This window comes from Aquarana catesbeiana, linkage group LG02 (genome assembly GCF_042186555.1).
Source record: "Aquarana catesbeiana isolate 2022-GZ linkage group LG02, ASM4218655v1, whole genome shotgun sequence".
In the NCBI taxonomy this organism is placed as follows: domain Eukaryota; kingdom Metazoa; phylum Chordata; class Amphibia; order Anura; family Ranidae; genus Aquarana; species Aquarana catesbeiana.
Window position 1 is genome coordinate 405,581,328 of NC_133325.1, and position 12,999 is coordinate 405,594,326.

General features: G+C 42.1%; 1 long non-coding RNA gene across 1 annotated transcript in view; it reads left to right on the forward strand.

The window, feature by feature from the left end:
• The window catches only part of LOC141128211 (uncharacterized), a 43,384-nt gene that overhangs the window by 20,455 nt on the left and 9,930 nt on the right, over positions 1-12,999 (forward strand). Inside the window, exon 2 of the long non-coding RNA XR_012241659.1 lies at positions 3,337-3,397. This is a non-coding gene — a long non-coding RNA (uncharacterized lncRNA). The remainder of the gene's footprint in view (positions 1-3,336; positions 3,398-12,999) is intronic.

Below are 12,999 nucleotides of genomic sequence, written 5' to 3' on the forward strand. Positions count from 1 at the left end.
TAGCAGCAAGGATGGGAAGTGTTATCATAATTGGGGGATTTTAATTATCCAGAAATAGACTGGGAGGAGGGAACCACGCATTTGTCTAAGGCTTGCCAGTTCCTAAATGTCTTGCAGGAAAATTTCATGGGTCAGATGGTAGACGCACCAACTAGAAATAAAGCGTTACTAGATCTACTGATTACCAACAATACAGACCTGATCATGGATGTGGAAATATGGGGAAATTTAGGAAACAGCGATCACAGGTCAATTGGCTTCAGTATAAATCACACAAATATGAGACATAAGGGAAAAACAAAGACACTGAATTTCAAAAGAGCCAACTTCCCTAAACTACAAACCTTGCTAGAAGATATAAATTAGAATAAACTCTTAGGAACAAAGAACATGGAGGAGAGATGGGTTCACTTTAGGAGCATATTAAATAAGGGCATTAGCCAGTGCATCCCATTGGGTAAAAAATTTAAAAGAGCGAACAAAAGTCCTGGATGGCTTAACACCAATGTAAAAATGCATATGAAAGCAAAAGAGAAGGCCTTCAAAAAATACAAGGTTGAGGGCTCATCATCAGCATTCAGACTTTATAAAGAATGCAACAAGAAATGTAAGGGTACAATAAAGGCGGCTAAGATAGAACACGAAAGACACATAGCGGAGGAGAGCAAAAGAAAATCCCAAGAAATTCTTTAAGTATGTAAACAGTAAAAAAAGAGGACAAGCTATATTGGCCCCATAAAGAATGAGGAAGGATATCTGGTTACAAAGGATGGGGAGATGGCAAAGGTGTTGAATTTATTCTTCTCAGTCTTCATGAGGGAATCAGAGGGGCTTCAGTAACCAAAACTGCAGTGTTTATCCTCGTGACACATCACAGGAAGCACCCTTATGGCTAAAAGAGGACAGAATTAAAATTAGACTTGGGAAACTTTAACATTATTAAATCACCGGGACCAGATGGCTTGCACCTGCTGGTACTTAGGGAACTCAGTCAAGTAATTGCCAGACCATTGTTCCTAATTTTTACTGACAGTCTACTGACTGGAATGGTACCAGCAGATTGGAGAAAAGCCAGTGTAGAACCAATATTTAAAAAGGACCCAAATAGTATGCAAGTTCTTGGAGAGGATGATGAGGGACTATACAAGATTTTAGTAATGAAAACGGTATCATTGGCAGTAATCAGCATGGATTCGTGAAGAATCTTTCTTGCCAAACCAATCTGTTAACCTTCTATGAGGAGGTGAGTTGCCATCTAGATAAAGGAAGGACCGTAGATGTGGTGTATCTGGATTTTGCAAAAGCATTTGACACAGTTCCCCATAAACGTTTATTGTACAAAATAAGGTCTGTTGGCATGGATTAAAAACTGGCTACAAGGACGAGTTTAGAGGGTGGTGATATATGGGGAATACTCGGATTGGTCGGGTGGGTAGTGGGGTCCCACAGGGTTCTGTGCTGGAACCAATGCTTGTTAATTTATTCATAAATGGCCTGGAGGATGGGGTAAACGGTTCAATCTCTATTTGCTGATGATACTAAGCTCAGCAGGGCAATAACTTCTCTGCAGGATGTGGAAACCTTGCAAGAAGATCTAAGCAAATGGGTGGGCAACTACATGGCAAATGAGGTTTAATGTAGAAAAATCTAAAATAATGCATTTGGGTGTCAAAAATATGAATGCAATCTATACACTAGGGGGAGAATCTCTGGGGGAATCTAGGATGGAAAAGGACCTGGGGGTCCTAGTAGATGATAGGCTCAGCAATGCCAAGCTGCTGCTAACAAAGCAAACAGAATATTAGCATGCATTAAAAAAGGGATTAACTCCAGGGATAAAGTGATAATTCTACCACTCTACAAGACTCTGGTCTGGCTGCACCTGGAGTATGCTGTCCAGTTCTGGGCACCAGTCCTCAGAAAGGATGAACTGGAAATGGAGCGAGTACAAAGAAGGGCAACAAAGCTAACAAAGGGTCTGGAGGACATTAGTTATGAAGAAAGGTTGCGAGCTCTGAACTTATTCTCTATGGAGAAGAGATGCTTGAGAGGAGATATGATTTCAATTTACAAATACCATACTGGTGACCCCACAATAGGGATAAAACTTTTTTTGCGGAAGTGAGTTTAACCAGACACGTGGTCACTCATTAAAATTAGAAGAAAAGAGGTTTAACCTTAAACTACGTAGAGGGTTCTTTACTGTAAGACTGGCAAGGATGTGAAATTCCCTACCACAGACGGTGGTCTCAGCGGGGGGGCACCGATAGTTTCAAAAAACTATTTGGGGCACCTGAAGGACCCCCACATACAGGGATATACAATGTAATCCTGACATATAATCACACACATAGGTTGGATTTGATGGACTTGTGTCTTTTTTTTCAACGTCACCTACTATGTAACTATGAGGCGCCATGTTGAACTTCCAGTGACCAGTATGAGAGAGCGACAGCGATAACACCAAATTTAACACACCTGCTCCTCATTCTCACCTGAGACCTTGTAACACTAACGAGTCACATGGCACCGGGGAGGGAAAATGGCTAACTGGGCCCAATTTGGACATTTTCACTTAGGGGTGTACTCATGTTTGTTGCCAGCGGTTTAGACATTAAGGGCTGTGTGTTGAGTTATTTTGAGGGGACAGCAAATTTACACTGTTATACAAGCTGTACACTCACAACTTTGCATTGTAGCAAAGTGTCATTTCTTTAGTGTTGTCACATGAAAAGACAGAATAAATATTTACAAAAATGTCGCTGAGCACGTGTACTCAACTTCTGTATGGTCTTGGCCACAGTGCTGCAGCTCAGTTTCAGGGTTTGGGCAATCTTCTTATAGCCTAGGCCATCTTTATGTAGAGCAACAATTCTTTTTTTCATATCCTCAATATCCTCAGAGAGTTCTTGAAATGAGGGGTGTAATCACTTTTGTGAGATACTGTGTGTGTGTGTGTATAGAATATTTTATATTTTCTATCTATCTATCTATCTATCTATCTATCTATCTATCTATCTATCTCTAAAAAAAAAATTGTTTTTTATTCCGGTCTGGGCATGAGTAGTAATGGCACCGCGCCGTGTGGTATCAGACGTTGCACCACCTTGGTGGTTTCAGGCGGGTCTCTGTGCAGTCACGGCTTATGTAGAGTCTGTAGCTCCTGGCGGGGATGCAGTAGCAGACACCGGGGCAAGTGTTTCCCCATTTTTATTACATCTATCAAGTCAGTTGGATGAGTTATCCAATTTAGGCTAAATATATTTAAGGGTTATCTACACATGTCTTATGATGTGGGCCTTTTACATTTGCCTGTTTTTTTTTTTTTTTTTGCAGGCTATTTATTGGACTGCTCTTGTCTAATTGCACTGTGATAGTACTTTACTTGATCACAAGGGTAAGTTCTCATAATTTTATGATACACTGGAATATTAGATAAAACCTAGTGGCTGTTTTTATAATTTCCAGGTGCATCTAACCCTGCCTTTACTATAGGCATCACTTGGCAGGATTATTAGGGCATATATTACTTACTATCTTAGGCCCCATGCACACCTGAGCAATTTTCTGCTTGAAATTTGAAGCTCAAAAACATGGGAGGAGAAAAAAATCAATTATTCTCTATGGACACGGTTCACATCTCCTCTCCAAATCGCCTGAAGCCAAACGCCTGAAGCTCAAACAAGTTCTAGAGCTTTTTTTGACGCTCCAGTTGAGTAGATTTGTGCTTTTTGGTGCCTTTTTATTCCCATAGAAATGAATGAAAACGTGCCATTCTTGTGTTTTTGTGCGCATTCGCGCGTTTTGCAAATTCGTGCTTAAGTGAAACAATGTAAAAAATAAAATGGCAATAATATATGAATAAATAAATGTAAACTAAATACACAAATACCGTATTTATCAGCGTATAACATGCACTTTTTTCCCCTTAAAATCAGGAGAAAATCGTGGGTGCGTGTTATACGCTGATCCCCACGGTCTGTGTGCCAAAAAAAGCGAGCGCCGCCGAGAAAAAACGAGCGCCGCCGCAAAAGACAGAGTGCTCCTCTCGCAGTCACGCCGTCCCGCCTCCCTGCTGTGAGAGGATGAGGAGCAAGTGCTGCCGAAAAAGACCGAGGCGAGTGCTTGGCTCCGCTCGCAGTCCCGCCCAGCTCCTATGATGGACATAACACTCCGTCCAATGGCGGGACTGCGAGCCGAGCTGAGCCGAGTACACAGTACACTCGGCTCGGTCTTTTTCGGCAGCGCTCGCTCCTCATCCTCTGAGACAGCAGGGAGGCGGGGCGGCGTGACGAGCCGAGTACACAGGCTCTATCTTGGCGGCAGATTTAAACACTGCAAACGGCACACGGCACTGGGCAAGGCTGCACTGGGCAAGGCTCATATGACAATGGGCAACTGCAAACGGCACACAGCACTGGGCAAGGCTGCAAATGGACACTGATCATTCTGCAATGATGGATAAGGCTGCAGATGGACACTGATAAGGCTGCATTGATGGGCATTTAAATGTAAATTTTTTTTTCCTTAAACTTCCCTCCTAAAAGTTTTTTTCCTTAAAATGCCCTCCTAAACTTGGGGTGCGTGTTATACGCCGATAAATACGGTAACTAAAAATCTTCATAAATATAATGAATTAATAATCTGTAATAATAAATGATAACCTCTAACATTAAAAAAATGCAATTATTATAAAAAAATAATAATAAACACCAAAACCCAAACAAAAATAAATTATTGTTAATAATAATAATAAAAATTATTATTTATTTTGTTTTGGGGTATTTTAGTTAATTATTATTATTATTATTATTTTAAGGGTTAGGGGTTAAGGTAAGGGGTTAATTATTTACTGTTACTTAGTATTCATTTATTGAATTTGATTGTTTGAATATTTTTTATTATTTGTGTATTTATTTTACATGTATTTATTCATTTATTGTTAATAATAATATCAGTGTTATTATTATTATTATACAGGATTTATATAGCGCCAACAGTTTGTGCAGCGCTTTACAACATGAGGGCAGACAGTACACTTACAATACATATCAATACAGGAGGGATCATCGGGCCCTGCTCGTTAAACCTTACAATCCAGAAGGGAGGGTCAAGTGAAAACAAAAGGTAATAACTGTGAGGGATGAGCTGATGGAGAAAATGAAAATACAGTTGTTAGGTGTGGGTAGGGCAGGCTTCTCTGAAGAGAAGGGTTTTCAGGGATTGTCTAAAAGCCAATAAAGTAGAAGATAAGAGGACAGATTGGGGTAGGGCATTCCATAGGATTGGAGAGGCTTTGGAAAAGTCCTGGAGGCCAGCATGGGAGGAGGTGATGAGGGAGCTAGAGAGCAGGAGGTCTTGAGGGGAACGAAGAGAATGAGTAGGTTGGTATTTAGAGACTAGGCTAGTGATGTAGCTGGGGGCAAAATTGTGAATGACTTTGAATGTAGTTGTTAGTATTTTGAATTTAATTCTTTGGCCGAGCGGAAGCCATTGGAGGGATTGACAGAGGAGTGGCAGACAAAGAGCGATTGGTAAGGTGGATGAGTCTGGCAGCAGCATTTGTGATGGATTGAAGAGGTGATAGACTATGTAGCGGCAAGCCAATGAGAAGGGAGTTGCAGTAGTCGAGGTGAGAGATGACCAGGCGAGTGAATTAAGAGCTTTGTTGTGTCATTGGTTAGAAAGGGGCGTATTTTGGAGATGTTGCGGAGGTTGAGGCGGCAAGATTTGGACAGTAATTGGATGTGTTGCCTGAAGAGAATACCACCTATTCACATTTATACGTAAAAAACTTACTGTTACGCATGAAGTAACAGCATTGGCAATACGATAACGAACTTCCATCTACTGTAATCAGGAATATGCTGGATAGACAGACAATGTCAGTGCCTTTGTTTTTAACTGTTATGGAATGCCAAGTCAGCTTACACAGTGTTAACGCAAGTGAAAATGAAATGAAAAGCATAGTATGTAAATGTTCTCATGTCTATGTACACCTATATGCTTACCACTATATTTTTGTCAATACATTTTTTTCTAATATAGAATTCTCTGTAAACTTATACCCCCCCCCCCCCCGAGGAAGGAGGCTAAGTAACTCCGAAACGCGTCGGGTGCAAGAGTATTGGTTTAACACTGTATCTATGTACAAGTACCTGATTCGCATTCCTTATAATTACTGTTATATTATTGCTTTGTGTTTTTACTATTTTTTCAATCAATAAATTATTATTTATGCTGTACATACTCCTTTTACGCCTTCTTACATGTGCCTTTAAAATCCACCACTAGGGGAATTTTCTTTCTATATATATATTCAATTTAGGATGTGGCACAACCTTGCAATTAACCGCCGATCTACAACCTTTGTTATGTGTTGCTTGAAGGAGAGTTCAGAGTCCAGGACTACACCTAGAACCTTGGCATGTGGGGATGAGCTTATAGTTATTATGCCATCGATTTTGACAGAGATCAGGGGAAGGGGCAGGGGCATATGGGGGAGGAAAAATTATAAGTTCGGTTTTGGATAGATTGAGTTTGAGGAAGTGGTGTGACATCCAGACTGATATATCTGATAGTAAATTAGTGATATGTGAGGAGACAGAGGAAGTGAGCTGAGGGGTAGAGAAATAGATTTGGGTGTCGTCAGAGTAGAGGTGGTATTGGAAGCCATGGGAGGCTATTAGTTGACCCAGAGAGTTGGTGTAGATTGAAAATAGGAGAGGTCCAAGAACAGAACCTTGGGGGACCCCAACAGAGAAAGGAAAAGGAGAGGAGGAATTAGAGTTGTAAGAAACGCTAAAGGTGCGGTTGGATAAGTAGGAAGAGAACCAGCGAAGAGTAGTCACGGAGACCAAAGGCGTGGAGTTTTTTTGAGGAGGAGGGGGTGGTCAACCGCATCAAAAGCATCAGAGAGTTCCAGGAGTAGGAGTACAGAATAGTGTCGATTGGTGTTGGCCGTTAGTAGATCGTTTATTAGTTTTAGGAGATCTGTTTCTGTGGAGTGTTGAGGACGAAATCCAGACTTAAGGTGATCAAGAAGGCTATTATCAGTGAGGTGGATGCTCAGTCGTTTGAGGAGTTTGGATAAGAAGGGAAGCAAGGAGATGGGGCATAGGTTGTTAACATTTGATGGGTCCAGTGAGGGCTTTTTAAGTATGGATAATAATAATATCAGTAGTAATATTAACAACTGAACCCTATGTGAGGAAGCTAGTTTAGCTAATACAAATTATCATATACCTAATGCAAATTCTTCTGCAGCTACCGCTCATTCCGATACAGCTAATGCTTGTGCACGTGTACCAGCACACAGGTGAGCTCAGGCTAATATCCAGTGTGCACTGACACGTAGGCACCTCCTGACCACCCTGTTGTCTTACCGTGTTAGACCTCCGCTCACCTTAACTACGTCTCTGACTGCAGCAGTCACCTGCTATCAAGCTACTGGCACCCGTGCTTCTTTCAGCCTTGTACCTCTGTCACCACATTCAGCGGTACTTGGAGCAGAGCCGCAAGGGAAGCCCTCTTGTCGATTCGGCCTCCAACCAATATACGTGACACCCTAATTCTAACCCTAAGCCCAACTCACAATCATAACCCCTTACCCTAACAAAAAAATAAATAAAAATAAAATAATAATAATCATAAAAGAGAAATAAAAGCTAAACAAGCTGAAATAGCCCAATGAAAAAAGAATACTGCTGTTCACATGCACCACTAAGCCAACCAGAAAGTGACCTGGAAATGTGTATAGAACCACCCAGTGGTCACATGGCAGAACTGCGGTCTATCATTCGATGAAAAGCCCGGGAAGAATAAATCGTTCAACCATGTGACTGGCTTGAACACTGAGCACATGACCCGGGAGGTGAGTCACATGACCGGAACCAACCAAGCCTAGAGGCAAGTGACGAAATGGTCTCAAGGGAGATCAATCATAAAGGGAACATAAAAATAAATGTATATTACTGATGGACCTGACTGAATAGTTCCAAAGGCCGCAGCTGAAAGCCGGCTGTGGGAAAAGATAGATTTCTGGTTGGCTTAGTGGTGCATGTTAACAGCAGTATTCTTTTTTCATTGGGCTCCAGAATGAGGTCTGGAACTCAGTGATCAGCTGATCACCTTACACCCAATCAGTGGCCATCTTTGGATCTGAACATTGATTGGTTGTTTTGAATTGTTTGATCCCTGTGTAGTCTATAAATATTTCTGCAAAGTGGGGAAGCAGATGTATGCCCCTGTCGAAGACCTATTGGTCGAAACGCGTAGGGTTTTTTAAGCTTATCGCTCTCCACATTGCCCAGTTTTTATTTTTGTGATCACTTTTATACTTGTATGCTGGTTTTTAGAAATAAAATACCATCTTTTTTGATCTACACCATTTTCGTTTTCCACATAATGCTTCGTTGAGAGTGGCTCCGGAGTCCTGTTGATCCTACCATCAAGATCCAGTTTGATGCACCAAAGATTAGAGGTCAATTTGGAGGTTTTCCGTCTCTTTTCTGGATCCCACCCTGGAAGTCCTGGACCCTGCTGAGCGCCACACTTTGGCCATTTGTGGCACCATGTCTGTATGACTCCATGTCTCTGACATAGGAGTCCACCCGTTCCGGTAAGGGCACACGCACTTCTTTATTATTGATCATGCAATATCTTTGATGTCCACCATTATCCGACAGTGTTCGGGTGTCAGGAAAGGTCTCCTCCGATGGTGATATCGATCATTTGGCATGCAGTACTGAGGTCCACCAGCAGGTGTCTCCTGGCAGTTCGGAGCTGTCGGAAGAGCTCTTTCCTGCAAGTATTCTAACACCTTTGGGCTGCAGTACTGGCGTCCACCAGCGGAGGAATCCTGGCAGTATGGAGCAGGTATTCCCCTCTGCAGACAGGTGTCACCTGACTTTAATTAGCAGAACTGTAGTATAAATACCCGGCAATTGCACACTTATGTTGCCCTGGTATTGTTCCTTGAGCCCTGACCTGTATCCTGTTACTCTGATGCCTGATTCCTGGAACCTGTTGATCCTGTTTCCTGTCCGTTACCTGAAACCTGGAGCCTGGACTCTGAGCCTTGTACCTGACCCGTCCCTCCTGTGATCCATCCATCCTCTCTTGTACTGTTTATCTCCCTTCCCAGCTACTTATTCCCTGTTTATGACCCCGGCCTGGCTTACTACGATTCTGGTACTCCCTCTTGCTACATATGCTGGTTGGTTTTATATCACTGATTGTTTGGTTGTTCACTCTGTATTGGTGGTGTGTTCGCATATGCGTTTTCCTTAATAAACTTACTTTCACTTCTTTATGTCCGGTTCACTCTGTTGCAGTCACACGGTTCTGGTCACATCTGGTTTATGACATCGGGTCTTCACCACTCTTCACTAGAAGATCAGCCTTGATTGGACTATAACCCACACACTTGTATATATTTTTTTTTTTTTTATAAAGGATAAAAAATACATACAAATGAGTATTGAGTCAGGCATATAATGTACAGTCTATCAATTGCATCATCCAGCAAGATCAGCTGACCAGTTACAATGATCTTGCTGAATGATGCAATTGATGGACTGTACATTATATGCTTGACTCAATACTCGTTTGAGTATGTATTTTTTATCCTTTATACATTAAAGTGTTGCGAAGGTAATGCACAAGGCTTGTGCGCCCTCTTTCCCCACCCCCCCCACCCGAGTTTCTTTTGGGTTCCCCCTCACCTGTTATGAGTGGCAGCACAGCTGACGTGGTGGTTTGATTACTGAAGACTGCTATCTCTCAAGCGCAGGAATTTTTGGCTTTTTTCTATACCTGATGGGAGAACTGGATGTATGGATGTCTTCGTGCAGAGGAGGTCGCATTCTATGCTTTTCAGAGGGTTCTGGATAATCCTGTGCAAAGATTTCTGTGGATTCAGTTGTGATTTGTAATGAAGCTTTTTCTGCCCTAGGAAGTGAGGAAGTGATCTCAGCAGAGGCACTTGTAAAGACGGAATGTACTTGAAGATTGTTCATTTAGTGGCCGTGAAAACTATGTAAAACACCATCAACACATTTTGTGGCCACATCTTCAGGAAGATGTATGAGCCTTTTTTTTAACAAGCAGCCATGAACATGTACTAATCCTGGCTTTCATTGTGTGAAAAAAGAGTTTTTCACACTATGAATCAGGAAGAGACAGCTGGCTACCTGTGATGTCAGAGAGGAAGATGGTGGCTTGGGACCTAGTGTGCAAAAGCAGAGCGGCAGATTACTGCTGGATTTTCTGGGCATGTAAGTATGTTTATTGTAAATCAACCAGCATAAAAGGTGAGAAAGGGGAAGGGTAAGAAAGGAAGTGAAGTTTCTCTAAGTACCCTTTCACACGGGCACCTCCGCTAAGCGGAATCCGCATGCTCAGTGGGGGATCTCTCTGCTGATCCCACTGAGCAGGCAGATGACAGGTCCATGTCCGCTCTGCATAGTGGTCCTACTCTCTTCTACGGAGTAATCAGAATAAAAAACCTGTATGTTTGCTATCTGATGCCATCCGATCCACCAGACGAATGGGGAATGGGACCACATCCGTCTGTTTTTGGCAGGCAGGAACAGATGGCGGTGGGTGTCAGCGGACATCTGCCGTTCCATAGAAGAGACTGGAGGGTCTGATCGGGTTCTGTCTGAAAAAGTGACAGGCGGAAACTGATCAGACAGCCCGTGTGAAAGGGGCATTGGAAACATGCATTTTGGTGCATTATTCCTGCACAAAAATATGCTGCCCTTGGTAGATGTGCGTGAGTGTCATTGTTAAAGGCACCCCAAATGCATGTAATGCCCACATGATCTGGCCACCAAACTGCATGGTACTGGTTTGATGTGGCATGTTTTTAAAATTTGTGCCTACTGTACTTTTCGTGTGTTCCTGCGTGTTTGGTATTGGGAAAAACACACAGCGAGAGAAGCATGGGAACATACTAAAACGCACCCCTTCTGGTGTGAACCAGCCCTTAATCCTCCATCTTTAAAGCCAAACTTTAGTTCAGCATTTCTCAAGTTCCACGGCAAACTTCTGTATCTTACTGCCATCTCATGGAAACAGGTCAGGCATCCTGCAATAGGAGCTATGTGCAGAATCAAAAGAAACAAGTGTCTCTCAATGGATTCCTGTGTATTGAGTGACAAGTTCCTGCTGGTGGATTACATGGTGAATAAATAAACTGATCATTGTGTTAGAGATGCATATTTGAGGCAGATTCCATTAATGGTGAAAACCAACATTCAGCTCTGCCTCTTCACATGCTGTGTTCATTTGCTATTTTTCTTGTTCTCCCTGCTTTCACTTCCATTGTTGTGTATGTAGCCCACTCATATGTATTGTTCCCTCCTGCAGAGCTTCTTACGTTAGGAATTAACTAACGAGAAAAAACAGCATGGTAATGCTCTGATATTAACCAGCCCTGTTCTAAATAACAAAGAGAAAACCTAAAACATCTTTACAAGAAGAAGTCTGTAACCTCTGGTGACTTTCCCATAACCTTTCACCTCAGTCTCTGCCTTAACCTGAAACATCTTGATTTGTGTGGGAGGAAGACAAATGTCCTAGCTGAGACTCAATATAACATGCACATATTTTATTGCAGATCCTACATATTTATGAACACTGTCATTCTCGTTTTTAATCCACCCTCTTCAACAAAACCCACTGCAATGGAGTTATATTGCCCCTATACATACATATGGCCGAAAACAACCACAAGACTGATGTTGATCATATTAGTAATTGAACAATAATGGACATGTTGATAAAGTGCAGTTAGAATATCAGCACACGACCACCATGTTTTAGTTCCATTATGTTGAATGTAAAGAAAAGAAATAGCTCCTTTTAAAGGAGAACCAAGTAGCCACTGTATATTTCAACGAATGTGGCCAAGCATGTTTCCAAACGGAACTGTTTTTCAGCAGTCTGTAAATCTAGCTTGGCATATAATGTTTAAAATGACTCTATCCTCAGACAGCTATTACTCAGATAAGAATTTAATTGATTGCTCACTTTCATATGTGAGGTCCATTATTTGCTGCATTATATTTATGCAGCGAGGTTATCAAATGCAGATTTTCAGCAAAAAATATACTAAAATAAATTTTACTGCACACAACAATGCATTTTAGTGCACACAACAATATAATACCAAATTTTTTGGTAAAATAAAATTAACTGTCCTCCAAAGCAGCTGATCAAGAACAGATCATGCTTGAGCAGCTGTTTTCCTGGCTGTTACAGGTCTGAAACCAGATATGACAAAATCATTGTAATTTCCAATTTAATTCATCAGAGTTTGTTCCTCCATCTCCTATGTGTGAAGGGATCCCTGGCCATTTACTATGGTCCCAGGCTCCCCGGATGAACTGGAGAGCCTGAGTACCACTGTGGGCAGACAGGGATTTGTCATTTTAGTAGTGTGTTGCTAGGTTGGCTCATCTCTAGTTAATAGCTTGCAAAGCTGCAGGTGAAGCACTTGGCTGTTACCTGAATTTTCCACAAAGGATAGAAATACTTTAAAAAGTAATAGTAGCAATAAAAAGGGTGGTCCTCCGATTAGATCTGGGACCAAAGTTACATGCTCTTTTTCCTTAACCCCTTAGTGCAGGACGCATGAAAATATGTGGCCTCGCGGCGGATGGGCCTTGGCAAAGGGCGGCCGCATATTTGCGTAAATTAGTGTAAATGCAGCTGTGCCGAGATCGCATTCCCTATGCACTCCAGGTACAGTTACTAGCGGAGAGCTGTCCGATTATGTGACAACTATAACAGCCAATCATGGCAGTCACAACTAAACATCTTAGACTATATTAAACTCTTGGGGCCGGGAGGCGCCAGCACCAAGAGTGTAATATAGACTATTGTTAAGCTAGCCGCACATGGGGCAGCCCTGTTGGCACCAACTAGCTCCAGGGCCGTCTTTAATATTGATTGGACCCTGGGCAAAAATTTGCTTGGGCCCCCCCCCATGCA